General features: G+C 38.7%; 1 pseudogene across 1 annotated transcript; it reads left to right on the top strand.

Moving 5' to 3' along the window:
• Positions 1–5184: 5184 nt before the first annotated feature.
• On the top strand, positions 5185–5583 carry LOC309833936 (small ribosomal subunit protein eS12-like; annotated as a pseudogene). Its single transcript has one exon. The product of its transcript is annotated as a small ribosomal subunit protein eS12-like (transcript).
• The last annotated feature ends 16701 nt before the right edge of the window (positions 5584–22284 follow it).

Below are 22284 nucleotides of genomic sequence, written 5' to 3'. Positions count from 1 at the left end.
TCTCATAATGCAATACCACTACAAACACATTAGAAGAGTTAAAATGCAAAAGACTGGCAAAATCAAGTGTTCTTGTGGATACAGAGCAACTGAAATTCTCCAACATTGTTATGGGAATGCAAAAATGATAGTTAATCTTTAAAAAAGTGTGGTGATTTTTTGTAAAGTTAAATACACTTTTCACTAGATCCAGCAATTCCACTCCTAGATATTTACTCAAGAATAATAAAATACATATTCACACCTACATACATAAGATGTAAAATGATATCATCAACCACAAAAATAACAACACAACAAAAAAGGATAATCACTTGGAAATTCATGAAAACTTTTTTGAAATAACCATAGGTTTATATACTTAGGTTATGCATGCTAAAATATTTAAGGGTAAAATGTTATGTCTGCATCTTATTCTCAAATGATTCAGCAAAAGAAAAAAGGAAGGGAGGAAGGAAGGAAGGAAAGGAGAGAGAGAAGCAAATTGACAAAATATTAAAAATTGATGAATCAAGAAAAAGAGTATATGAGTCCTGTTATTCTTGTAACTTTTCTATAGATTTGAAATTTTTCAGAATAAAAAGTTGTGGGGAAAAGCAAACTCAGTAATAGCACTGGTAAGATGATAGGAATTTCTCTAGGGGTCAATTGTTATTTTTTACTTTGCTCACTGGCTAAAGACTAGCCAAAGTATTTATGTAGCCTGAGCACTTAAAATGTGACTGTCTTCGCAGAATAGTCTGTGAACCACGAACTGTTTATTAAACTGTGAACTGTTTATTAAAATTTGCTCAGATGGTTCAACTAAATTTAGGGTTATATGCTTAACACCAGTACAACCCAGATGTAAAATAAAAAGTTCCATACTACAACTTTTGTACTCTAGATAATGTGCAACTTATTTGTCCAGTTGTTTTGGAATCATGTAGACATTTTTATTCAGGATTGATTTTTTAAAAAGAAAGCAAAATAGGCAATAAAGATAAGCCAACTAATTTTTAATTTAAAAGGATAATCCCCTTGGGAACCTATTGTTTATTCCAATAATGCTACTGTTGTTCAAACATTCTAGGAATCCCACTTTGGTTCTTCAGAGCCTACTTACAAACCTGCTAATGAAATCAGTGTGGTTATTTTAAATATATCCTCATTATATTTTGGACAAAATGGCATCAGAACATGTGATCACTCAAGTTATTTGCCTTTCTTTAACTCAAATGACTAATGGTATTTTTGAAATATCAAGTCTACCTTAACAAATCAAAAATTGCCATCATAAATGCTATTCAAAAAAACTTTCCATGTCTCTAAAATAAAAAACAAAATAAGGGCTCCAAAACTACATGGTAGGCCAGGAGTTGGTAAACATTTTCTGTAAAGGTTCAGATAGTAAACAACTACTAAAATGAATGAATTTACCTGTATCACAATAAAGTTTATTTACAAAAACAGTTGGTGGAACACATTTGGTCCACAGGCCCTAGTTTGTTGATCTTGGTTTTAGGTAATGACAGAATAACCGAAATAATTATATTGCCTTCTAAATTGATGGCAATTACTGGGATATATAGTTTTTGGCTTAAAATTTTTTTTCACCTACTGTTTTATAGTCACTAGTAAGGTATTTTAAAATCTTGTTTAAAAGCAATATTTTTATTTACCATCACATCAAAAAGAATAAAATACGCAGGAATAAATCTAACAAAGGATATAAAAGGCATGTACTCAGAAAACTATAAGGCACTGATGAAAGAAACTGAAGACAACACAAACAAATGGAAAGATATACTATGCTCATGGATTGTAAGAATTAATATTGTTAAAATGACCATACTATCCAAGGCAATCTACAGATTCAATGCAATTCCTATCAAAATACTAATGGCATTTTTCACAGAACTAGAACAAATAATTCCAAAATTTGTATGGAGCCACAAAAGATCCCAAATAGCCAAAACAATCTTGCGAAGGAAGAACAGAGCAGGAGGGATTACACTGTCTGACTTCAGGGTATACTACAAAGCTACAGTCATCAGAACAGTGTGGTATTGGCACAAAAACAGACACATAGATCAGTGGAACAGAATAAAGAACCCAGAAATAAACCAACACCCTTATGGTCAATTAATCTATGACAAAGGAGGCAAGAATATACAATGGAGAAAAGACAGCCTCTTCAACAACAAATGGTGCTGGTAAAACTGGATAGCTACATGGAAAAGAATCAAACTGGACTACTGTCTCACACCATGCACAAAAATAAATTTAAAATAGATTAAAGAGTTAAATGTAAGACCTTAAACCATAAAATTCCTATAAGAAAACATAGGCAGAACACTCTTTGACATAAATCATAGCAATATTTTTTCAGATCTGTTTCCTAAGGCAAAGGAAACAAAAGCAAAAATAAACAAATGGGACCTAATTAAACTTTAAAGCTTTGGCACAGCAAAGGAAACCATCAACAAAACAAAAAGACAACCTACTGAATGGGAGAAAATATTTGCAAATGATATGACCAATAAGGAGTTAATATCCAAAATATATAAATAGCTCATGCAATTCAATGTAAAAAAAACAACCTTATTTAAAAGTGGGCAAAAGATCTGAATACACATGTTTCCAAAGAAGACATACAAATGGCCAACAGGCACATGAAAAGACACTCAACATTGTTAATCATCAGAGAAATGCAAATTAAAAATCATAATGAGATATCATCTCACTCCTGTGAGAAAGGCTATCATCAAAAAGACCACAAATAACAAATATTGGCAAGGATATGGAGAAAAGGGAATCCTTGTACACTGTTGGTGGGAATGTAAATTGGTGCAGTCCCTATGGAAAACAGTATGGAGATTCCTCAAAACATTAAAAATAGAACTATCATACAATCCAGCAATACCACTCCTGGGTATTTATCTGAAGAAAACAAAAATACTAATTAAAAAAGATATATACACCCCTATGTTCATTGAAGCGTTATTTACAATAGCCAAAACATGGAAGCAACGTCAACAGGTGCCCATAAATAGGTGAACTGATAAAGATCTGTGTGTGTGTGTGTCCGTGTGTGTGTGTGTGGTGTGTGTGTATACAATGGAATGTTACTCAGCCACAAAAAAGAATTAAATCTTGCCATTTTTGACATCATGGAGGGAGCCAGAGGGTTATTATGCTAAGTGAGATAAGTCAGACAAAGACAAATACCATATGACTTCACTTATGTGTGGAATCTCAAAAAACAAAACAAATGAACAAACATAACAAAATATAAACAGAGTTACAGATACAGAGAACAAACAGGTGTTTGCCAAAGGGGAGGGTCAGGAAAGAAATATGTGAGGGAGATTATCAGGTACAAACTTCCAGTTGCAAAATAAATGAGTAATGGGTATGAAATGTACAGTGTGGGGAATATAGTCAATAACTATGTAATATCTTTGTACAGTAACATATTGTAACTAGACATTGTGGTGATGAGTTTGAAATGTAGAAATATCTAATCATTCTGTTGCATAACAGGAACTAATATAGTGTTGTAGGTCAATCATATTTCAAAAATTAACTAACAAACTCATAAAAAAGGAGATCAGATTTATGGTTAGCAGAGGTGGAGGGTGGGGAAGGCGGAATTGGATGAAGGAAGGAAGGCAGTCAAAAGGTACAAAATTCCAGTTATAAGACAAATAAGTACTAGGGATGTAATGTACAATGATAATTAACACTGCTGCCTCTTACATATGAAAATTGTTAAAAACTAAATCCTGAGTTCTCATCATGAGAAAAAAAATTTTTTCTATTTTTAAAATTTTGTACCTATATGAGATGATGGATGTTCACTAAACTTACTGCGATAATAACTTCATGATGTATTATATGTAAATCAAATCATTATGCTGAATACCTTAAGCTTATACAGTGCTATATGTCAATTATATCTCTATAAAACTGGAAAGAAAAAAAATAAAAGCAATATTTTTAAACTGTATTTGAGGAAAGTATTGCATTGATATTTCCTCTCCCAGAGGGGAAGCAATCACAAAACAAGTACAGTTTTATCATTAATCATCAGGAGCTGTATTTTGATTTTAAGATGATCATTAAAAATAAAACACAATGCATCATCCCACTGCTCTAAGAGCATTGTTGTAGATTCCATTCTTCAGGAAGTAATCTGAGGGCAACTCACTTAGTATCAATATAATCTTTGTAAAAAGGAAAAAAAAAACAGTAAAGATAAAACACAGCAAGCACAAAAAATTCAATGGCAGAATGATAACATGACCAATAATTAGTGGGTAAAAAAATCAGTTTATCCAAAACATCCGGGAGAACACAAGAGGCTTCCCTGGTGGCACAGTGGTTGAGAATCTGCCTGCCAATGCAGGGGACACGGGTTCAAGCCCTGGTTTGGGAAGATCCCACATGCCGCGGAGCGGCTAGGCCCGTGAGCCACAATTACTGAGCCTGCGCGTCTGGAGCCTGTGCTCCGCAACAAGAGAGGCCATAATAGTGAAAGGCCCGCGCACCGCGATGAAGAGTGGCCCCCACTTGCCGCAACTAGAGAAAGCCCTCGCACAGTAATGAAGACCCAACACAGCCAAAAATAAATAAATAAATAACACAAGATGAAAGCAATCTGCAGACTACTTATATCATTGTTTACTAATTTCACTGTCATATGAAATCAAAACATATTTCCTTCACATACACAAATTTTAATAAATAAAACTAAAATCTTTTTTCAGATAGAGAATGATGTTTGCAAATGTTTGATATAAAGAGCAAAAACCATAACTAGCTCTATTTAAACAAACTATGCCTTTTCTCTTTGTTAAATTAAATGCTGTTATTTGAATTAATGTTACAATTTTCACACCTTCAAAAAATAGATATCAAGAGGGACCTGGACTAACAAATCATACTAATTTGGCTCTTTTTCCTCTTTGGTATTTTTCTCCCCACTACACTAGTGATTCTCAAATGCAGTCTTGCATTTGCAGTCCTGCATTCTCAAATGCAGTCTCAAATGCAGTCCTAGTGATTCCTGATGCAGTAGCATCAGCTAGGAATCATCTAGGATTCTGTTAGAAAGGAAAACGCTTGCTTGTTTCCCTGACACCACTGTGGAGGCAGAGGCTCGGGTGCATTCAAGATTGGCAGCACCCATAACCCACCACCATGGTCAAGGAAGGCATTGCTGCTGGAGGTGTAATGGACATTAATACTGCTTTACAAGAGGTGTTGAAGACCATCTACATCCACGATGGCCTAGCACATGGAACTCACAAAGCTGCCAAAGCCTTAGACAAGTGCCAAGTCCATCTCTGTGTGCTTGCATCCAACTGTGATGAGCCTATGTGTGACAAGTTGGTGGAGGCCCTTTGTGCTTAACACCAAACCAACTTAATTGAGGTAGATGACAACAAGAAACTAGAGGAATGAGTAGGCCTCTGTAAAACTCACTGAGAGGGAAAACCTAATAAAGTGGTTGGTTGAAGTTGTATGTTGGTTAAGGACTATGGCAAAGAGTCTCAGGCTAAGGATGCCATTGAGGAGTACTCCAAATGCAAGAAATGAACAAATGAAAAACTTAGCTAAGAAAGAAAGAAAGGAAGGAAGGAAGGAAGGAAGGAAGGAAGGAAGGAAGGAAGGAAGAAAGAAAGGCAAATTTGGGGACCTTACCTCAAGACCTCCTGAATCAGAATCACTGGGGTTAGGGCCCAGTAACAACTTTCCAAGTGGTATTGATGCACACAAAGGTTTGAGAACCATATTCTCGGTTGTTGGATCCGAGTACAGGTCCATCTCAAGTCTCCTCAGCTTTTCCATGTTCCACTAGTTTAGATCTAAAGGAGGGGAGAGTGAAAATGGCTTGCAAATGGAATCCTATAACCACTCATATCTGCTACTCCTCCGGCTCACGACCAACTGCCTAACCCATATGTAGACTTAACGTAGTAGCACATGAGGCATCTACTCATGTAGTCCTCACTCAGCTAAAGCTCAAGGACTGGTATTGCAGGATGAGGATGGAGAGGGCTACTATTTTTCACAAGAATTACAGAGCAATTGACTCCTAAACTATGTGTATGTATAATATCAGTTGCAATAATATCTTGAATATATTTAAAAAAGAGATCCATTAGAACCTTCACTTATAGAACATTTGCTTATATATCAATAGAACACGTCTTTGTATAATGATGGGGAATAAAATGTCACGGAAATAAGTGCACTCTCAGAGTGTGATGAAAATTCACCTACAAATACTGAAGCACATGGGCACACTGCTTTCAGTTTCTTTCTGTTTGGACTTAACCCCTGCTTGGTCAAAGAAATTAGAAAAATTAGAGCTGTATAAAGTAACAAGTCTCTTCCCAATTAAAAACCACTTTAAATAATAAAGATGTAACCAACGAATCAAAACGCTGCTATATGCACTGCACTGTGATAAGCACTGATGAGGAGAGGCTATAAATTAAAAAAGCAAAAACAAAAAACCCCACAACCCTAGAATAGCCACTGTAGATTTAGATATTCAGAGGATGAAACAACAGTGTGAGCTGAGCTGAGATGTAGAAACTGAACTGGTCTTTGAAGGAGGGATGTGTAGGGAGATGGGAATGAAAATTCCAGACAGGCAAATGCCATGAGCAAAGACCTTGAATACACTTGGCACATTTGGAGGATAATTGAATAGACTGATTTAGCTGGAGTGGGACATCCATATAAGAAAGATTGGAGAGATAGATTAGGTCCATTTTACTGTGGCCTTAAGTGTCAGGCCGGGGCACCTGACTTTTCTGAGAGCAATGGGGAACCATTTAAAATTCTAGGGACATGATGAAAGCAGTATTTTAGGAAGACTGGTTTGACTAAATGTGTAGAGTAAATTACAGTTGGGCTTCTCAAGCTATCAAATGAATATGAAATCACCTGGGATCCTCTGATTCAGTAGGTCTGGGAAGGCTGAGATCCTGCATTTCTAACACACTCCTAGTGATGCCTAGACGACTGGTCCTCAGACAGTACTTTGAGTAGTGGGGGATCATGATATGGTTTTAAATTCAAGATATCCATTGAGGCATAATATTGAAATAGGGAGAGAAAGCATGCCATAAAGAAAAAAATAATTTTTTACAAGTTTATTATTCTAGTCTGTTCAATTTGTTTGCAAGGAGCAGTCATTTCTCACTCAACCAGCTGACGTAAAAAGGGAGACTATAAAAAAAGAACATAGGAGAAATTCATAGAAACAAATGCAGACAGTATGGTAGAATGTCTCCAGGAAATGGAAAGGGAATAGACACTGCTCTCTCCATGTCTCTGGCTATATGCTTTCCTGTCTCCTTCTGCTTCCTTCTCCTGCTTACTCAGCAGTTTGCCCATTAGGACTCTCAGTCCTGACTCTAAATAACTTTAAGTTCAAGCATGCAACACCATCTTACTGCAGGCTCTTAAATCTCAGTATATATTCTCAGGAGAGAACCAGATTGGACCAGTCTTTGGATTGGTCCCAGGGTCAGGAGTCTGTCTCTAGTTCAGTCATCTGTTACCTGGACAGAGAGAGAGTCTTTCATGTAATATATCAGGGACTGTGAGTGAAATGAAGAGGGAGAGTTGGGGATGGCAGGCAAATTGATCAACAGATCTAAAATGACTGGTGGGAGAGAATCTCGGGTTCAGCTGAGGCCTCTATTGTTTGCACAAGATGTCAAGTATTTTCCATGTTTTTCTGAACATGTTAAAAACATTGAAAAACCAGTCTTATCAGCCTTAAGTTATGACCCACCTCCAGACTACATGAGTTGGTGAAAAATTCACTGAGGCTGAATAAGCAGGTGGTGAAAAATTCACTGAGGCTGCATAAGCAGAATGTTTTTCTGTTCCCAGCATCTGTGCATTCCTCCCCCAACCCTCCCTACAAGAGACTGGAGAGGGGAGTTCCTACCCCTCAAATGAGGGAGCTTTCCAGAGACTCATTTGGAGAACTTGACTTGTGTCTCCTAGAATTTGGGGGTACATGGGAATTGCAGTTGCACTTTGGAAAGTCTAAAAGTGAAAGACTGTGGCTGTATCATCTAGAGATGGCAGAGCAGAGGAAGGGAGGGAAGGACAGAAGGAGAGAGATGCAGTCCCAGGAGTAAACTACATTCATACTGATGTGGAGCGGGGAGTGGGACTTGAACAAAGTGGGATCCTGCAGGAGGAAACTGCCCTATATTTAAAAGATTCCCACCCCTTTTAAGAGTAATGCTATCCAAATGTGAATCTCTAATATGGACTAGACTTTTTACTATCAAGAATTACCTGAAAGGTATGGGACCCAAGGTATGAAGAAGGGTGAATCTTCAGAGCTGGTTTAAATGGAGGATTGGGGGGAAGGGTCCTGCCTGCACCCTACTAAGTACAACATGTTCTTTGAAACAACTACACTTGTAAAATCATGTCATCCAAATGATGGCTGCAGATTCCAGGCACTGATTAACTGGAGAACAGTCTAGCAGCCTAAAAACAGAACTTGGAGTTAAACATTTGTTCATTTTTCAACTTCTATTCTTTTCTTAAGATAAAACTGTGCTTCATTCGGAGTATAAAACCCAACAAAAAGCTCTTTAGATGCTCCAATGAATTAGATCTTTAGGGAAGGGAATATGAATCAAGAAAAAATGACAGGAGGTGAGGGAGAGATATAAATATTCTCACTTCCGTAAAAGCCACACAAGATTTCTTACTGAAAGTTTATGACAGACTGGATGATGGAGAAGCTAGCTGAATAGTATCACATACTTTGATATAATCATGTAAAATGCAATACCTATAGCCTCAATTTACCTAAGCTAAACTAAGTAAAGATGAACATGACACCAGCCCCACCCTTATCTTCAACAAAGGAGTCCAAAAGCTGAGGAGGGAAGCCAGCCACACAAACCAAAGGTTTGCGTTCCCCAGCGTGTCCCACCTGCCTGGATTCCACTAAGCTTCTTAAAGGTTCCACTGTAAGCACAACCACAGATTCTTATCCAGTGTCCCAGATGTTACTTTGTTTAGTAAACAATTCTCATTTCTCATGTTAACTGCTAAATTAATTCATTCTTTTTTTTTTCTTGTAGAGCCTTCCCTGTGTCTGGCACTGTTCAATCAATAAACTCAAACTCCTCATGAAACTTATATTTGAGCATGTGACAGTGCAGGTAATAAATAATATATCCATTAAAATATATCAGATGATGGTAAATGTTATATTAACAAAACAATTGCAGGGGAAAGGAACAGAGAGTGCTTGGGGGGGATTTAAAATAAGGGGTCAGGGAATTCCCTGGTGGTCCAGTGATTAGGACTCCGTGCTTCCACTGCAGGGGGCATGGGTTCTAAGATCCTGCAAGCTGCGCAGTGCGGCCAAAAAAAAAAAAGAAATTTAACAAAAGAAATAAAATAGGGGGTCAGAGAAGGCCTCCTAAAAGTGACATTTCGAGCAAAGATGTGAAGGAGTTGAGGGCCCATGCCATGCAGACATATTTGGGGAAAGCTTTCCAAAGACAGCACAAGTCTTGAGGTAGGAGCAACTTGACATAGTCAAGGGACAGTAAGGAGTTAATGTAGCTGGAGCAGAGGGAGAAAGAGAGAGGTGAGGTCTGAGAGGGAAGAAGGACCAGATCACTTCAGGCCTTGTAGGCTACTGTGAGGACTTTGGCTTTTACTCTGAATGAGATGGGAAGCCATTCAAGGCCCAAGGTGTGACATGACCTGACATATTTCAACAGGATCATTCTGGCTGCTGGTTAAGAAAGATGATAAGGGATGGAGTGCCAGGGCAGTCTACTAGCTGGGAGGCTCTTGAAACAGTCCAGGCCAGAGATGATGGAGGCAAATGTTAGAGGAACCATGACTGAAACCGCCTGCCCTGGCCAGGCACCATAGTAACCACTTTCATGAGTTGTCTTAAACAGGAGGTCTTGGTAAGGAATGAGGAACTAACAAGCTACCACCAACCGGAAGAATTCGGGAAAGGTCAAAAGGAGAGAGGAGATGCCAGTCCATATGTCCAATCAACCTCCCAGAATCCTTCTCGCTGGAATCCATCTTGGCTGAGTGATGCTCGCACCACCAGGGAAGACCCTGAGTCAGAGTGATTGGCCAGAGACAACCCGGAAATCAACCCATTTACCATAAAACCTGAGAATGCAAGCCACGAGGCAGAGCAGTTCTCCTGGGTTCCATTACCCTGCTGCTCTCCACCGGGGCACCCCTTGCCAATAAAGTCTCTTGCTTTGTCAGCACATATGTCTCCTCGGACTTTTCATTTCCGAGTGTTAGACAAGAGCCCACTCTTGGGCCCTGGAGGGGGTCCCCATTCCTGCAACACACGGACTGTGGGTCAGGGTGGCAGCAGAGGAAATGAGTGTAAGCAGATAGGGTAGGGGGTCCCCGGAGAAAGAGAAACGGGCATGGCTTTCTTGACATAACAGAAACCATTTTTGACCTAAGCTAATTTGTGATCTAAGCCTGGCCACAGTGCTTGCCCTTGAACAGGTCTCAGTAATTAATGATCCTAAGGGAACAAAAGAATACAGAAACAAATGACCGTTATCAGGCAAGAGAACTAACAACAGCAAAGATAAAATACCAAGTTGTAAAGACTCCCAGTTCTGTTTCAATGGTAAAGATTAGCCTGAAGCACTCAACAACCAGATCCATTGGAACCTAGGGATAATGATGTTGATCTTTTCTGACTCTCCAGACTTCAATCAACTAAAGCTTGGACTCTGTCTGACTTCCCAAGCCCCTTCATAAATATGCATGTACCCTTAGCTTAAAACTTCCCCAATTTTGCAGTTTGGGGAGATACTGCTTTAGGAAAGATTCCTGGTGTTCTCCTTACTTGCTGCAAGTAATAAATCCTTCCTTCTCCTGATCTTTGGCTTGGTTATGTCCTTTGGCTCAACCCCACCAAGAGACCAACCCAGTTTTAGGGTAACATGAGAATAGGAGGAGTAACCAGATTCTGAAAACTCTCTGAATACTATAGTAAGAGGTACAGTGTTATGCTTTAATTTGGCATAGGAAAAACAGAAAGGCAAATGCAAAACAAATTTAAATTCAACAAACTAATCTATTAAGGGGAATTGGACTATTTATTTCAGGAGTATTTTAAATCAGTAAAGCCTTTTAGGTACTTTTTAAGTACAAAAACTTTCAGGAGTAGATATTCTGAAAACCAGAAGAGCCTTGAAAGCATTTAAAACTCAGATCAAATTCTCTGAAAGTGTTTACAAATTTGACACAGTATCTTACTCAAAGAGAAAATGCCCCAGAATTTAGAGACTAGATTAAAAAAAAAACACACACACACACATCAAAGCAGATACACACAGAAAAGAACTGAAAATACAGCTAGATGTCACAATGTGTCAGATTATCATCTGATGTTTCCAATAAAGATCTAGTACCAAAAGTATAAAAGCTCATAAGCTAGCTCATTGTTAAATGACACAGACCATTTCCAATGAGAAAAGGAGAATCAGCAGAAATAAAGAGGGACACAGAAAAGCAAACTACAGCATTAAACGTTTGTGACTTTAAAAGAGATTAAGAACTTCATAGCAGAGGTCTTCCCATTATTATTATTATTATTACTATGAGAGAGAGAGAGAGAGAGCATGCCAGAGGGAAACTACAAAAAATGCTATGTATTCATGAAGGATAAGATTATACAAATCTGAGAATGGAAAAGAAGGAGACATTTTTGAAATGTCATCCAACAGTGCCAATGAATATTATTTCTGCCAGGGAACAGCACAAGAATGTTTTATTCAAAAATATCCAAGCAGGGACTTCCCTGGTGGTCCAGTGGGTAAGACTCTGCACTCCCACTGCAGGGGGCACCGGTTTGGTCGCTGGTGGGGGAACTAAGATCCCACATGGCACGCAGCTTGGCCAAAAAAAAAAAGAATATCCAAGGAAATAAAAATTACATTTAAATGGCACTTGTGTCAGATACATCCAAAAATTTTAATGAAAAACAGAAAAGCAGCTTGTGGGAATAAAAGTGTTATATTTCTATTCTGGGAATAAAATGTTATACTCTGTATATTCTCATAATAAATGACTACTTAGGTATTTAATAGCTTGATTCTCAATGTTAAAATGAGACAAGTCAAACAACAAAGATTTAACAATTTATCGAGATCTTATATTTGACTTTGTCATCAACTAACCATAATTATTAGCAATGCAACACATCTTTTAGCCTTTGTTTGTTCCTCACTTTTCTCCAAAGTAAAATAAAGGGGGTTTCCTCCCCAATTTGAGAGGGAGAAAGAGAGACTGAGAGAGAGAATGAACAATACATTACATACTTTCCTTTGAAATGTTTATGTACCCTCTTCCCTGTCAAATTTGTTTACCAGCCTTGGGGCTATGCCTTATGTTCCTCGATAGCTTTAGAAACTTCCCTCTTTCTCTTCAATGATATCATCCTTGACAACTTCAACATTTCTGTCCCTGACTTTTTCACAGCCTGACCTCACATTTTCTCAGCCTTATTGACTTCTTTCCCCCTACCTTCCTTGGATATGGAATCTGCTCAGCCTCCAAGATTTTAAACTGAAATGCCCATCCCCAGCCATCACCTCTTGCCTTGTTACTTCTCCCATTCTATTGAACCTGGTATTTGTAATCAGAGTAACATATGTTCCATCAACCCTCAACTAGTAGTTGTGGTTATGTCTATAGATTTAATTAATTTGTTTGTTTATTATTTTTATTTATATTCAAGGCTACAGATTTTAGAGTCAAACTGCCTACGTTTAAATCCTGACTCTGCCGTTCACTACTTGAGTGATAAGGGATGAATTACTTAATCCCTCTATGCCCTAAATTTCTCACAGGATTCCTGTGAAGGTTAAATGAGATAATCCACATAAACCTGGCACATATTAAATACGTGATGAACATTAACCAGTAGTATCAGTATTTCATTTGGCTTCACTGTCCTCTGTAGAGCCTGGTCACCATAGTCATCCTGGCTATCTCTCCTCCATTATTCACCTTTTTTCATCTCAGTTCCTTGATTCAAACTTTGATTACTTCTGGGATCTTGTTGGACCATCAGGGATACTCAGGAATTTTTTAAATAATTAATCTCTCCTGAGTCCTTATTCCACTCCTCACAATAGTTATTCTAAACCACCCTTACTTTCCTCAAGTCCCCATATCGTCCGCTGCCTGAAATATTTTTATGACATGAGGCTGTCTCCTAATTCACTGAGAAGAAAGAGGTCACCCTTTCAGCAGAAAATGCTTCTCCTATACTTTTGTTTCTTCCCATGCAGAGAGAACCCAAAGAATCTAACTCTTGGCTTCTCTGCCTCTGAACTCACTCTATCTTAGGGAAAGTGCAATGACTTAGCTGATTGGCAAATTTGCGCAAAATAAACCAGCATTCTCTAACCAGCCTTTAGATCACTAGGTAGCCAGCCAGCCCACACGGCCTGAACCAATTGCTCTCTCCCTGGATACAAGGTGCTCAGGAGATCAGCTCTATGCCTGTAGGGCTTGGGCAAATCTGCAGTTTAAAAGGGAGTATAACCCTAAAGTTTGAGACCTCCAATCAGACAGATGTTGAGGAATACTGAAAAATCAAGACCCAAACTGGGAATAAAGAAGAGCTATATAAAGTTAGTGGTATGAGTGGACTTTAGTGTGTGGGCAGACTGTTTTGACCTTGGCGGTTGTATGAGCTGTTAACAGCTGTAGTCTGGGAAAGAGGCTGTAAGTCTCAGAGCATGTAGTACTCTAACCATAGGAAGGGACTGTAGTTTATGGAGGCTTGGTCCATAGGTGAGTGGGTATTTTTGTATTTAAAATTTTTTATTTATTTTATTTTATTGGGGGGGTGAAGTAGAAAAGAATAGCTTTATTTCTTTGCCAGGCAAAGGGGGAGACAGAGGGCTCCTGCCCTTGAAAACCGTGTGTCCCCAAGTGGGTATTTTTTTTATTAGTTTATTTTTTATAAATTTATTTATTTTTGACTGCGTTGGGTCTTCCTTGCTGCACGTGGACTTTCTCTAGTTGTGGTGAGTAGGGACTTCTCTTGTTGCGGAGCATGGGCTCTAGGCATGCAGGCTTCAATAGTTGTGGTATGCGGGCTCAGTAGTTGTGGCTCACAGGCTCTAGAGCGCAGGGTCAGTAGTTGTGGTACAAGGGCTTAGTTGCTCTGCAGCATGTGGGATCTTCCCAGACCAGGGCTTGAACCCATGTCCCCTTCATTGGCAGGCAGATTCTCAACACTGCGCCGCCAGGGAAGTCCAACCCAGTGGGTACTTTTTTAAAGGCAGGCCTGAGCAAAGGCTCAGGCAGGACACAACCTTTAAAAGAATGACATAGCCCGAGGACATGACATAAAATGATTAGAACCAAATAGGTCCAAGAGTCGACTTCCACTAGACCTTGAGCCTCAGTATATGTTCATTGTAACACATCAGCAAGCTAAATGACACACCCACAGGTACCATGACAGTTCCAAGGCCGACCATAAAGGTCAAAAAGTGGGCAGTGGCCCAGTTCCTGGAAATCCCCATCCCTTCCCCAAAATAGCTGTAATATTCCTCCCATTCATTAGCCTATGAAATTATCCACCCCTATAAAAACTGACAACCCCATACCCTGGTGCCACTCTTGCCTTCTGAGATGGCCCACGCTGTGTCTGTGGGGTGTGTTTCTCTCTAAATAAATCCACTTTGTCTCCACTGAATCCTTTCTGTGATGAGACATCAAGAACCTGAGCTTCATTAAGTCCTGAGACCAGGTGTGTGATCTCAGTTAAAAGACCGTGGGTTCAAGTCCCAATTTGGGTTTTGGCTGGGTTTGAGTCCCAGCATGTGGGTTCAAGTCCCAATCTGAGTTCCACGGTTTCAGAACCTCAAGACCCTTGTCTTGGACACATGATCTGTAAGTGGTCTCTGCACCCTCTGAAAGGTGAGGCCACACAGGTAAACACTGTGAACTTGCAAATGCTAGATGGTGGCAGGATTAGATCCTTTTAGGCTTTTGTTGTTTTTTAAACTATTGATATAAGCCAAGTTCTGGATGCCCTTCAGAGAACAAAACAAGTTCTAACTTTCAGTTGTTAGTGGCATTCAGGGCAAAGGACAAAATTAAAGGGACTAAACTTTATGAACTTGGCTTGTCCACACTCAGGAGTAGAAAATACAAAAGAATTACTGGCAACTTGGTAGGTATAGATGGGCATGCAGGAATTTCTGTGCCTGGTGGGAACACACCTGACAAGTTTATGAAATTCAAAAACAGAAGAAACAGAGTGTCTCACAGAGCACCTGGCAAAGGTATTGACCCTCACTAGAGTCTAGAGTCCTAGGGGTACAGGTTTTAGAAACATGAACAGCAATTTTGGAGTCTACTATTGCTGATTATTCAACTGAATAAGACAAAAACCTATGCTACTCTCAGCAAACTATGAATAGAGGTGAACTTCCTCAACTTGATAAAGAACATCTACAAAAAACCTACAGGTAACATCATACTTAAAAGTGAGAAACTAGGGACTTCCCTGGTGGTCCAATGGTTAAAAATCCACCTTCCAATGCAGGGACGTGGGTTCAATCCCTGGTCAGGGAACTAAGATCCCACGTGCTGCAGGGCAACAAAGCCTGCACACCACAGCTAAAGATCCCACATGCTGCAACTAAGACATGATGCAGCCAAAGAATAAGTAATAAAATAAAAATAAATAATTTAAAAAAATAAAATAAAAGTGAGAAACTAGAAGCTTTCCCACTAAGATTAGGAGCAAGTCAAGGATGTGCCTTCTTACTACTCCTTTTCAACATCATACTGGAAGTTCTAGCTAATGTAATAAAACAAGAAAAGGAAATAAAAAGTATACAGATTGGGAAGGAAGAAATAAAATATTCTTGGTTCACAAATGACATGATTATCTATGTAGAAAATCCAAAAGAGTCAATAAAATAGGTCCTAGAACTGATAAGCAATTATAGCAAGGTTGTAGGATACAAGGTTAATATATAAAAGTCAATTGCTTTCCTATTTACCAGCAAAGAAAAAGTGAAATTTGAAATTAAAAACACAATATTATTTACATTAACATCCAAAAGATATAAAATACTTATATAAACCTAACAAAATATGTACAATACCTGTGTAAGTAAAACTACAGAATTCTGATGAAATAAAACAAAGAAATAAATGAGATATACCATGATCATAGGTAGGAAGACTCAATATTGTCAAGACATCAGTTCTTCCCTACTTGATTTATATATTCAACACAGTCCTAATGAAAACCCCAGCAAGTTATTTTGTGGATATTGACAAGCTGATTCTGGAGTTCATATGGAGGCAAAAGACCCAGAATAGCCAATTCAATATTGAAGGAGAAGAACAAAGTCAGAGGACTGATACTACCTGATTTCAAGACTTACTATAAAGCTAGAATAATCAAGACAGTGTGGTTATATGTCAATTAAAAAAAATTTTTTGGCTGCCCTGCACAGCATGTGGGATCTTAGTTTCCTGACCAGGGATCGAATCCGCACTCCCTGCATTGGAAGCGCAGTCTTAACCACTGGACCACCAGGGAAGTCCCAGGTTATATGTCAATTATATCTCAACAAAACTAGAAGGAAAAAAAGACAGTGTGGTAATGGCGAAAGAATTTTAAAAACAGATCAATGAAACAGAATAGAGAAAACAGAAATAGACCACATAAATAAAGTCAATTGATCTTTGACAAAAGGGCAAAGACAACACAATAGAGAAAAGATAGCCTTTTCAACAAATGGTGCTGGAACAACTTAATAGCCACATCTAAAACAGTGAATCTAGACACAGATTTTACACCTCTCACAAAAATTAACTCAAAATGGATTATAAACTTAAATGTAAAATATAAAATTATAAAACTCCTAGAAGATAACCTAGGGGAAAACCTAGGTGACCTTGGATATGGTGATGACGTCTTAGATACAGTATCAAAGGCATGATCCATGAAAGAAATAATTGATAAGCTGTACCTCATTAAAATTAAAAACTTCTACTCTATGAAAGACATTGTAAGAGAATGAGAAGGCAAGCCCCAGACCGGGAGAAAATACTTGCAAAAGACACCTCTGATAAAAGATCAGTATCCAAAATATACGAAGAACTCTAAAAACTCAAAAATAAGAAAGTAAACAACCTGATTAAAAATGGGTGGGCTTCCCTGGTGGCGCAGTGGTTGAGGGTCCGCCTGTCGATGCAGGGGACACGGGTTCGTGCCCCAGTCCAGGAAGATCCCACATGCCACAGAGCGGCTGGGCCTGTGAGCCATGGCCACTGAGCCTGCACGTCCGGAGCCTGTGCTCCGCAACGGGAGAGGCCACAGCAGTGAGAGGCCCGCGTATCGCAAAAAAAAAAAAAAGGGTAAAAGAGTGAATTCCCTGGCGTCCAGTGGTTAGGACTCTGCACTTTCACTGCTGAGGGCGCGGATTCAATCCCTGGTTGGGGAAATAAGATCCCACAAAACGCACTATGCAGCCAAAAAAAAAAAAAAAAAAAAAAAATAGGTAAAGGACCTGAAAGGACACCTCGCAAAGAAAATATACAGATGGCAAAAAAGCTTATGAAAAACCGTTCAACATAATACATCATTAGGGTACTATAAATTAAAACAACAATGACATCCACTACACACCTATTAGAAAGGCCAAAATCTAGGACACTGACAACACAAAATGCTGGCAAGGATGTGGAGCAACAGAAACCTCTTTCATTGCTGTTGGGAATGCAAGATGATCTCTCCATTTTGGAAGACTATTTGGTAGTTTCTTACAAAACTAAGCATACTCTTATTATATGATCCAGCAGTCATACTTGGTATTAGTATTTACCCAAAGGAGTTGAAAGCTTTATGTTCACACAAAAACCTGTACACAGATGTTTAGAGCAACTTTATTCATAATTACCAAAACTTGAAAGCAAGCAGGATATCCTTCAGTAGGTGAATGGATAAACAAACTATGGTCCGGTCAATGGAATATTATTCAGCACTAAAAATAAATGTTATTAAGCCATGAAAAGACATATAGGTATCTTAAATGCATAAAACTAAGTGAAAGAAGCACATCTAAAAAGGGTACATATTGTATGATTCCAACTATGACATTCTGGAAGAGGCAAAACTACAGAGACAACTAAAAGATCAATGGTTGCTGGGAGTTAGGGAGAAGAAAGGAAAGAATAGGCAGAGCACGGAGGATTTTTAGAGAAGTGAAACAATTCTGTATGATACTATAATGGTGGATAAACCTATACAATGTACAACACTCAAAAGTGAACCCTAAGGTAAACTACGGACTTTGGGTGGGAATGAAGTGTCAGCATGAGTTCATGCATTATAACGAATGTATCACTCTGGTGTAGGATGTTGACAGTGGGGCAAGTTGTGCGTGTGTGGGGTTAGGGGGTATATGGTAACTCTCTGTACTTTCCACTCAATTTTTCTGTGAACTTAAAACTACTCCAAACATAAAATCTATTAAAAGCACCTATGCTAGGAAGGTTTCCTTGCCTAACAGAGGGTATTTTTTAAAATTCTTAGGCTTCATTCCAAATCTACTGAACCATTTCTGCAGGAATAGGACATAGGAATCAGTATTTTTAATAACTATACCCAGTTATTAAATAATTATAAGCACCCAGGTGATTATTTTGGTCAGACAAGTTTGGGAAACATTGGTTTAAACTATTCTATAGTTGGAAGCAGTCACAGCAACTGATGGCCAAGGACTTAACTTTTCGGCTCACAAGGAGTATTAGTAAACAGAGTTCACTCTCAATGTGGCAATGAAGGGGCAAGAACTTGGAGTTCAAAGGCAAGATTATCCTTCCATGTTCCAATATGCTTTGGCCAATGATATGTGAATGGAAGACTGAGTCAGAAAGATGTGTGCTACTTCTGGGCAGGAATTTTAAGAGCCAGGGAACAACGATTTGTCACATTTCCTTGTCCCTGTTGTGGAGATCATGGAAAAACTTGTGGCGATTGTGTCATCCTAGTCCCTTAAGTGAATACAATGTGAACAGAACTCCCTGCCAATTCATGATGGACACATAGTATGAGTGAAAAATAAACTGTTGTCTCAAGCCACTAAAATTTTGAGCTTCTTTGTCATTGCAGCATAATCCAGCCTATCATGACTAATACAGTCTTCAAGCTATACAAATTCCTAAGCTTCACAAGAAGACAACAATATCAATCTCAAATATTACTCTCTGAAAGAAGAGTTAATATGGATAGCAAATTATCCCCCTAGAAATGGAAAATTCCAAGTGCCAAATTTAACATCTCCAAATTCAGTTTATGTTCACAGGACATGGATTCCAGAAACTTATATCAGATCAACCATTTTGGTAAAGCTAAAAGTCAGAATTTCTCTTCCTCTCATCCTTGACCCCTCTGACCTGGTATTTGACAACACTGAGGCTTTGGGAATACAAATTTGCCTGGAATAACTACACCAGAGACTGAGGAATAGCTCTTTTTAAATTTGATGGGTGTTGGGCCTGTGCTGTAATAATTTTGTGTCTCACTGACTTTTTTGACTCTCTGGAAACTCAGTGTAAGACAATGTTAAACTAATACAATTTCTGTACAAGCTACAACTGCTTACAAAAAATTCCAAACCTGTTTAAGCCTTAAGTACTCTTCTAATTAAGACTGAGTAAAATATGAAGTGAAAAGAATGAATTCTGGACATTAATTTCTTTGAAGTTTAAATCTCAAAGGCAAGAGAATTTGACTTCCGGCATTAATTTCTTCGGGCTTTAATGTGTAAGGAATTTTCATCTTCAGACTTTAATTTTTCCTGGACATTTGATAATGGGAGAGAATTTATGATCAAATTTGGAGGGTCGCTGTGATGACTGCATTTTATTATTGAAGTATCTTAATGGTACCATGTATCTCATTGCAAGCCCTCTTATATGTAAGACTGGATAATATTACTGAATATAATTGGTATGGAAATAGATGAAGGGATGAATTTTCAGATTTGGAGTTTCTATAATTAATACTATTTGTGGTAGTTATAAAATGTGGCCTGTTTTAAGTCCTGTCCTAGCAGCTTCTCTCTCATGCAGGTCTTGGTCCTGGAAGGAAGCTCAGTTTGGTTTTGAGTGTGTATAGCCTAGACCATTCTCGTACCATCCCATAGGGCCTAGACCATTCTAGCACCATCTGATCTTCTCATGGTTCCCTTTGTCACCTGAGAAATGGAGTCCACAAAGCTTCTCATCAATTTTGACTTCTACCCTCAAATGAACTCTCTAAGCTTTATACACCAAGCGGGACTCCTTCTTTCAGGGCATCTTTTGGTAATTTGATGTTTTGTTTCGTTTTGGCTCCTTCTGCTTCCTCCCTCATGTGAATCTTGTTGCTATCATGATGTGTATATGCGGGAGCTTATAGCTTTTTGCTACATAAACTTGTTATTGATGTTTGTGGGGTTTAAGTTTTGCTACCCAACTTGGCCTGTTTTTGTAGGAAGATATGGGGATATTAAAAAGCTATGCCATTTCCAACTTCCCAGAATTCCATTTGCTTTTTTCTTGATCCCTTCATGTAGCAAAGATAATTATATGCCCACCAAATCTCTTTTCATATTTCTTCTACATTCCCGCCCGTCCCCCCGCCCCGCCGGCCCCCAGCATTACGTGTGACCATGCGACTAGTTCCGGCTAGTGAAACATGAGTAGAAGTAACAGGTGTCACTTCGCAGTAGTGGTAGCGAGATCCCTCTGTATCACTCTCTTGCCTTTCTCTTCTCCTCTGGTCATGGGCATGCAGCCCAAAGATTGAAGCAACCTGGATCAGTGGGTCTCGGCATAGAGGACAGCAACCTACAGTAGAGTTTGCATTAGCAAGAAATAAACTTTTATGTTTTGAGTAACTATTCTTTTGGGACTACTGCCACAGCATAAACCCAGACTACCAAGACACTTCCCCACCTACTTGCTCTAATATTTATTCCCTTTTCACCTCTTCCTCTGTAGATATGCTCAAGTATCTCCTATCCCTTTCAAAAACACCTTCCCCTGATCCTCCTGTCCCTCAAATTATCATAGATCTCCCTTCTCATTCGCTGATATATTTCTGTAAGGAAAAGCTATGTATGCTACCTCCACTTGCTCACCATCCACTCACTCCTTAATTCCAGGGAATCTGGCTTTTGCCTTCTTCACTCTTTAGAAACTTTTTTTTAAGATTACCAATGATCTACTTGCCAAATCACACTCAATCCTGTTTGACCTCTCTCCTACCATGGCCCCAAACCCTAGTCAAGTGGTTTTAAATCTTTTCATGACCCCTTTGAAAATGAAATCAGATAAAAGCTGTGGATCCTACTCCCAGAAAAGTTACATACACATGTATACAAATTTTTATAAATTTCAGAGTTTTTGATCAGCAAGCTCCCCCAAAGCCCTTCCACAATAGCCTAAAGATCTCTGTATCTTGGGTAAAGAATTCTGCCCCGGTTTATACCTAAGAAAGAGGGTCCTCCATTCCCACAAAACAGTCACACAGAGTATTCTTTCACTTGCCAGTGTATTTTTCTATATCACTCTAAAGTTCTGTCTCACCTCTATTGTTCGCATTTCTGTAGTGGCTTCTTACCATTTATCTATATTCCCTCATTCGTCTCTCTCTTCATTCAATCACGAACTACTTGCAGAGTAAAAAACAACATTATGCTCCTCTTATCCCAAAGGAAATGACAATATAGGTGGAAAGAGACATACTAACATTAAAACATAAGTAATAAAATAAGGAAGAATATGAATAAGTGGGAGACATATTGAACTGTTTCCAAGGAAGGGTCAGACACTGCTTTCTGTTGGACAGGAGGTGTAAACTGGGCCTTGAAAGATGAGCTGGGTTTTGATAGGCAGATAGAAGGGAGAATGGTGTGTCAAATGGAATAGAAAGTATTATGTGAGCAACAAGAAATATGTAAATATAAGTGAAATTCTGGGGAGATCACAAGTAGGCTCCACATGGAATGACTAGAGAGGACACAAAGTTAGATAAAAACAGAATGGTAGGTTGGGGCCAATCCTGTGTTAGCCTTGAGTACCAGGCTAAAGAGTCTGGGCTTAGTTTTGTTAAAAATAGAGAGACACTGAATATTTTTGAGCAAAAGACTGATAGGATAAAAATGGTCTCTTAGGAAGATTAATCTGCTAAGAGTGCTTAATTGA

This window comes from Grampus griseus (genome assembly GCF_964374135.1).
Source record: "Grampus griseus genome assembly, chromosome: 15".
Lineage (NCBI taxonomy): Eukaryota > Metazoa > Chordata > Mammalia > Artiodactyla > Delphinidae > Grampus > Grampus griseus.
Note: the sequence above shows the minus strand (reverse complement) of the source record. Positions and strands in the feature narration are given on the sequence as shown.